We start from the raw sequence: 6,213 nt of genomic DNA on the forward strand, positions 1-6,213 counted from the left end.
AGAGGGGCCCACAGCAGGAGCGTGGACCAGAACTGTGGCTCACAAACCGGTTCCTCAGAACCCCTCATAATGACCTCCCTGTGAGTTTCATTGGATATATGGAGTTTATGGCATCTTGGTTTTTCCTTCTTTCCTTCTCTTTGGATTCCCTAGACTGGCACACCTGGAATAAACTGTTGTAAAACACCTTTCCTGATTGGTGTGCACCTTTACATTATACTTGCTCTTGTACCCAGGTTGAAGATCAAAGTCTGATGCTTTGAACTCTCCATGCTCCATCCATGATTGATCTTTAACAAACTACTGGACTTCAGACAGGTATTGTTTCTACTCCCCAGCCCAGGAAGTTGAAGTGTGTTAACATTTTTCTGTGGGTACTGTAACCCATAGATCTGTTGGCTCCAAGAATATGGCCAAACATAACATAGTAGGTTGAGTGGCCTGTTAGGGAATGTACTGTATGGTTGTTTTTACAGATTACTTGCCTAAATGGGTCCATTCCTTTGTTTCTTATCAGCTAAGTTACTCAGCAGTTGTATGTGGAATATATGTGGAAGCCACACTGCCTCACTCTCTGAAAAGTGTAGTCCCTAACTCTAAATTATAAAAGCCTCCATTTTGAAACATTTATATCAATGAATAAATTGTGGGCAGGTTGTCTGGAGACAGCCTTATCCTCCCTAAAGCATAACTCCAGGTAACGTGAAAATTGTAACCTATAAAAGTGTATAAATAGGCCGCACAGCTACAAAAATCCAATGAATCCATCAAATATTATATGAATCATTTGCATCAATATGTAACTTAAAATGAAATCAAAATATTGCATGTAGCACTAGCCCTGTAGGGGCCGCTGGTGAATGTGGTTCGTCTTCCACCCTGCACAGCCAGGTACACAAATTACCAGAGTATCTGAGGGGGTCTGCCCCCTGCCAATCCAAGTTGTGGATGAGTGAGAGCCTGAGAATACTCCAGGAAGCTCCACCTTACCCCCCCTCCCATCTTTCCAGAAGATTCCAGCACATTCTAGAAATAGGGGGGAGGTCTCATTGATGCTGCCTGTGAGTCATCCAGCTCTACCTGGATTGCTGCCTGGATCCTTCGTATGTTGTAAACTATCACTCCAGAAAACAATATTTGGAAAAATATTAATTGTGCAATGCCTTTAGCTTTATTAAATAAATAAAATAAAAAAAAGCACATTTCATTACAGCAATGTCAAAGGAAATGATTCATAAGCTGCAGATCATGAAGCAGACCCATGTGCATGAAGTGAGATGAATGGCAGCCTCAGCCTGGACTTTAGCCCCATGATTAGGCTTCATGATGTGCAGCTTCTGGATCTTTTCCTTCATTACACTCACATTCTTTGTACATGCAGCGTGTATAAAAAGATGGCCAGCGCTACCCAAGGACCAGAAGCACCTTTTGAGCCAGAGACAGGATGTGACATCACCAGGAAGTGACGTATCGTCTGTGATTGGACGTCTTCAGGCTGCTGCATGCCTGTTTGGATGATGCTGGCTGGCCATGTTGCTAGAGGGACCCGAGTACAAGTAAGTTGAAGCTTTCTTAAAGGGATCTCTGCATTAGTCTGTCTGAGTTCCCTCCATTTCTCCTTGCTCTCAGGCCAATTGCTGTTCCCTGTGTTATTGCTGACTATGACACGTTGTCCATTCCATTGCCCCTGAGAAAGAACAAGTCACAAAACACATTAAGCATTTTGGCAGGCAGCTATTTGTTGTAAATGGTCACAATCACAAATTCTTCTGTGCTTGGGAGTGGACCCGCTCAAAATAAGTAGGCTATGTCTCCATCCTGGCTTAATCTTGATAAGTCTCGTCTTGCTGCCCTCATAAGACTGAGGGAGTGTGGAACTACTGGAACCACACTGACCTAGTGCATTATCATCATCAAAGCATGCATTATGCATTATCATCATCAAATCATTATCAGCATCAAAGCTCATCACATAGTACAGCATCAGCCAGTCCACAGTACATCATATCATGTGGCAGGAGGTGAAGATCCAATAACTAACGCATTTCGAGGACTAGTCTCTTCCTCAGAGCTAATAAGACTGTTGCCTGAACACCTCTTATACAGTAAATTGACATAGCAGATTGTCTAGCCATTTTATCAGGTATAGGAGTCCTATCTGAACCTATGTGGGCATAAGTTGATGTGGTTGCAATAATTAGTCCATGCATATTTGTATGTGCTTTGGCATAGCTCCCAACTGTCCCTGATTTTGAGGGACTGTTCCTGATTTGAAAGAATGTCCCTCTGTCCCTCTTTCCTCATCATTTGTACCTTATTTTGGTCTGATCTATATTGTTGTATATAAAATGCACTTTTTATCTTTCAAAAGGTATTTTGCGGTGCTAAACCTTTTATCCAATTTCTAAATTGCTGCATTTGTCAATTTCAAAAGTCAATATAAAGGTATAGTAGTGGTAAAATAAAGCACTTGTGGGTATAACAAATATTTTTTTGGTATACTTCTCCTTTAGAAGAAAGTGGCAGTGGTTGTGTCCTATGCCTTCATACGTTTGCTAATAGGTGCCTCTCGTTCCCATATCAAAAAGTTGGCAGGTATGGCTTTGGAATGAGCAAAAGCATAATGCTAGTGGAAATCAAATCAGAAGCAGACTGAGATGCACACATGCAGTAAACTCGCATTCCAGGTATGCATGTAAAGACAATTTTATTGGTCTTTACTAGAACAAACAACATTATGAAGGCCAAGGAACACACCAGACAGGTCAGGGATAAAGTTGTGGAGAAGTTTAAAGCAGGGTTAGGTTATAGACAGTGGCGGCTGGTGAAGTTTTTGGATGGGGGGGCGCCAGACCCCGCACATCATGACCCCGCCCATCATTTTGGCCCCTCCCACTTCTCATAAAACACGCCCCTTATGTAATCTGAAAAAAAAATTGGCGTGGGTTCCCCCCTCCGAGGGCATACCAGGCCCTTAGGTCTGGTATGGATTCCAAGGGAAACCCCCTACGCCGAAAAAACGGCGTGGGGGTCCCCCCAGATCCTTATCCGAGCACGCTACCCGGCCGGCCAGGAAAGGGGGTGGGGACGAGCGGGCGGCCCCCCCCTCCTGAGCCGTACCAGGCCGCGTCCCCTCAACATGGGGGGGTGCCTTGGGGGAGGGGGGCGTGCGGCCCCCCCACCCCAAAGCACCTTGTCCCCATGTTGATGAGGACAAGGGCCTCTTCCCGACAACCCTGGCCGTTGGTTGTCGGGGTCTGCGGACGGGGGGGCTTATCGGAATCCGGGAGCCCCCTTTAATAAGGGGGCCCCGGATACCGGCCCCCCATCCTATGTGAATGAGTATGGGGTACAATGTACCCCTACCCATTCACCTGTGAAAAAAAAGTACAAAAAAAACACAACACAGGGTTAAAATATTTTATTGCACAGCTCCGGGGGTCTTCCGTCTTCGGGGGTCTTCTCGCCGGACTCCTCCGCTATCTTCTTGTAGCTCTTTTGCTAGCGGAGGAGTCCGGCTTTCTTCCTCGCCGCCGGCCTCTTCTCCCGACTTCGGGGGTCTTGTCCCCCTCTTCGGTTCTTCTGCCGGGCCACCGCGCCTTCTTATAGCTCTTTTACAGGCGGTGGCCCGGCGCTGCCGACGTCACTTCCGGGTTTTGTGAAGCAGCCGAAAGCCGGAAGTGACTGCCTGTCTAAGAATGACAGTGCTCCCGCCCGTAGAATCACAGTGATTTTACGGGCGGAAGCTAGTCGGCGTTCTGCAGTGCACCGCAAGGCGGGTTTTTAACCCGCAAATGAAGCGCCATGGATGCAATCTTGTGATTGCATCGACGTGGCGCTTCTCATAGTGCACTGTGACCGGCGCCACAGTACACTATGTCAAATTGTTAAATGACATTTTTTTTTTTTTTTTTTATGTCTTAAAGGGCCCGTTTTTTTTTTTTTTTTTTTTTACTTTTTTTTTTTTTTTTACACCTAGGGAGAGGGGGGGCGGCGCCCGGGCGCCCCCTATGGGCGGGCCGCCACTGGTTATAGAACACTATCCCAAGCTTTAAACATCTCACAGAGCACTCTTCAACTCATCATCTGAAAATGGAAAGAGTATGGCACAACTGCAAACCTACCAAGACATGGCCACCAACCTAAACTGACAGCCCGGGCAAGGAGAGCATTAATCAGAGAAGAAGTAATGTGGGGGACAGAGCAAACATGTGAAACATGGTGGTCAGATAAGACCAAGATTAAACTTTTTGGCCTAAAGGCAAAACGCTATGTGTGGTGGAAAACTAACACTGCACATCACCCTGACCACACCATCCCCACCGTGAAAGATGGTGGTGGCAGCATCATGTTGTGGGGATGCTTTTCTTCAGCAGGGACAGGGAAGCTGGTCAGATGGGAAGATGGATGGAGACAAATACAGTGCAATCTTAGAAGAAAACCTGTAATGCCGTGTACACACGACTGTTTTTTCCATCAGAATGTACTCTGATGGTCTTTCTGACGGAGTTCCGCTGAAACGGACTTGCCTTCACATGATCACACCAAAGTCCGTTCGTTTAGAACGTGATGACATATGACGGGACTAGAAAAAGGAAGTTCAATAGCCAGTAGCCAATAGCTGCCCTTGCGTCATTTTTGGTCTGTCGGAATAGCATACAGACGATCGGTTTTCCATTGGAAAGATTTAAAATATGTTCTATTTCTAGGTCCATCAGAATTTTTGAAAAAAATAAGTCAGATGAAGCCCACACACGATCGGAATATCCGATGAAATTATTCCGTCTGACCTTTTCTGCCGGAAAGTCTGTACGCGGCATTAGAGTCTGAAAAAGACTTGAGACTGGGGTGGAGGTTCACATTCCAGCAGGACAATGACCCTAAACATACAACCAGAGCTACACTGGAATGGTCAAAGCATATCCATGTGTTAGAAAGGCCCAGTCAAAGCCCAGACATAAATCCAATTGAGAATCTGTGACAAGACTTGAAAATTGCTGTCCATAGAAACTCTCCATCCAATCGGACAGAGCTTGAGTTATTTTGCAAAGAAGAATGGGCAGAAATGTCCCTCTGTAGATGTACAAAGCTGGTGGAGACAAACCCAATAAAGACTTGCAGCTGTAATTGCAGTGGAAGGTGGTTCTACAAAGTATTCACTCAGAGAGGCTAAATACAAATGCATGCCACACTTTTCACATATTTATTTGTAAAAATATTTGAAAACCATTTATATTATTATACAGGTTTAACCATATATATATTATACTTTATATTATTATACAGGTTTAACCAAATATAACCATATATAAAATGTATATATACCATAGTTTTTGGATGGTTGTTTCACTCGTTGTTTCACTAACAAAAAATACACTGTGCACTACAAGTGCAGTTGCTCTAGATTTGAGGGGAAGCTCTGTTGATTTTTATTATCCAATCATGTGCAAGCAAATGTTGTTTTTTTTTTTTTCCTTGCATATGATTGGTTATTCTTTGCAAAGTGAGGCTTTACCACATTTACTAAGCTCTGGAGCAAATGCCCTTGCAGTGCACAGTATGCCTTTAGTAAATCAACCTCTATAACTTTCCTACAGACTAAATAATAAACACTGATTTGGGTTATTTTCACCAAAGAAATGTAGGAGAATACAGTTTGACCTATATTTATGAAGAAAGATTATTTAATTTGCAAACTGTTATAATCCAAAGACATGCAGGTAGGTTAATTGGCTTCTGTCCAAAATTGGCCCTAGTATATGAATGCGGACCTTAGATTGTGGATTGTGCGGACTCCTTGAGGATAGGGACCGATGTGGGTGTAGTAATGTACAGGGAAAGGGACCATTGTAGACACTCACTCAGGTTGAACTGGATGGACTGGTGTCTTTATTCAACCTAACTAACTATGAAACTAACTATGAAACTATAACAGAAACAAAGAAAAACATGTTTTTTTTCTCAACATTTTCGCCTTTTTTTTATATAATTTATTTAGCAAAAAATATAAAAACCCAGCAGTCATTCAATACCACCAAAAGAAAGCTCTATTTGTGTAGAAGAAATGCTAAAAAATCTCATAGGGATACAGTGTTGCACGACTATGCAATTGTCATTTAAAGTGCAACAGCGCCCAAAGCTGAAAATTGGCCCGGGCTGGAAGGGGGTAAAAGTGCCCAGTATTACAATGGATAAACAATGCTGGCAGTTAAC

The sequence above is a fragment of the Lithobates pipiens genome, unplaced genomic scaffold, assembly GCF_037356315.1.
Source record: "Lithobates pipiens isolate NorthernLeopardFrog02 unplaced genomic scaffold, aLitPip1_a1.2 Scaffold_4, whole genome shotgun sequence".
NCBI classification, from domain to species: Eukaryota; Metazoa; Chordata; class Amphibia; order Anura; family Ranidae; genus Lithobates; species Lithobates pipiens.